The sequence below is a fragment of the Stegastes partitus genome, unplaced genomic scaffold (assembly GCF_000690725.1).
Source record: "Stegastes partitus isolate 25-593 unplaced genomic scaffold, Stegastes_partitus-1.0.2 Scaffold1224, whole genome shotgun sequence".
Classification (NCBI taxonomy): Eukaryota; Metazoa; Chordata; class Actinopteri; family Pomacentridae; genus Stegastes; species Stegastes partitus.
Window position 1 is genome coordinate 56,390 of NW_007578955.1, and position 1,797 is coordinate 58,186.

Sequence of the window (1,797 nt, forward strand, 5' to 3'; positions counted from 1 at the left end):
ACCTGACACATGGGCACTCGGGACTTTCCATAACATCAACAGTTCAGTTGTGGACAATCTAACTGATCATGTATGTGCAGGATGCCCATATTGACTAAACTTAAACATTTATATCTCTACGTACAGTGCCAAGCCACTCTGAACTAGTTTGATCAGGTAACTGGTTAAGAGCTCAATGGCAACAGCAAAATATTAAAACTACCTGTCACTCTTGGCTCAGCTTTAATTGAGGTGGGCCATCTAAGCAAATAAAGTCATGTTATGTACTTCTTGTATTGTATTATACATGTCGGGCTGCAAGGTGGAGCAGTGGGTAGCACTGTTGCCTCGCAGCAAGAAGATCGCCGGTCTTTCTGCATGGAGTCTCCATGTTCTCCTCATGGGTTCTCTCCAGGTTCTCCAGCTTCCTCCCACAAGGTCCAAAAACATGTTGAGGTTAATTGGTGATTCTAAATTGTCCCTGTGTGTGAATGTGAGTGTGCTTGGTTGTCTGTCTCTAAGTGTAGCCCTGTGATAGACTGGTGACCTGTCCAGGGTGTCCCCTGCCTTCACCCTGAGTCAGCTGGGATAGACTCCAGCCCCCCATGACCCTAGTGAGGCTTAAGTGGTGCATAGAAAATAGATGGATGGATTATACATTAACTGTACACTTAAGTAGGTGTACTACTTGAAGAGAGCTCCTCTGATCTTAAAGCTGCAGTTGACAAGACAACCATACTGACCTTTCAGCATTTTGTTACTTCAGTGCTCTGGCTGTATTTTGGCACAGAAATCCTCCCCCAGATCAGGTACGATAAAGCCACAAAATAATGTTGAATTTTAGCTTGACTGTTTGACGCACATGCTCATCTGGTGGGAGGGGCTTAGAGCACGAGAGCAGATTCCACAACTGCCTCATGTTTGATGAGACAATTACATGAATTTACAGGCATACAGGTTTTACTAACAAAGTGTCCACTGAGTAGAACAGCTTTCACCAAAGTTTTGCTTCATTTGACAATATTTCATTTCTAAGGTTTTACATGATCCATGGGTCACATAACTTCTCAAAGTAAAAATATCTGACATTAGGAAATGGTTTTAAATATCTACTACAACGGACTGTGGAATGTCTAGTTAGATTGACAAGTATATGGAAAAGCAATTAAAACACTGAGCTAAGCTAAGATATGCCTTTATTTATCTCACAGTGGAGAAATTCACATTGTTGTCAGCAGCATTACACACAGAGATACACACATACTAGACAGAAAAATGACAGAAAACACAAGTATATAGTACACATAAAACTGAATGCAAGAAACATTAGAAACATTTTTTTTTAAAGATGATGTTCAGATGTATTATTTGTTGGTATTAATAAGGAGTTTTCACATGTAAAATTGCTGCATAAGCAAACTAAAGCTGCACGACTATACATCAGAAATATATCCCATATTTCAAACTTTTACCTGATGTTTACTTTTAAAACAGCAAATATTCAAGATTTGCTACAAGAACATCAGAACAAATGTAAATCATAAATGATGAAGCAGTGCATAAACACCAAACTGAAGGCTTGGACTTCATGCTAACAATAATAAGCACATTTGATATTTGAGTAGCACAGGTGGATACAATGGTTTCATGAATGGCTTTTGGTTTTGTTGATGCAGCTTTCTATACAGTCTATTAAGACAATGACAAATGTAGAGCAGTATGGTTAATCCAGACGTAAGGATATCAATGTGAGTTATAAACCATTTACTAGCTTGTAGAATAAATGACCACAGCATGCACCCTACATGGCAGCAACAT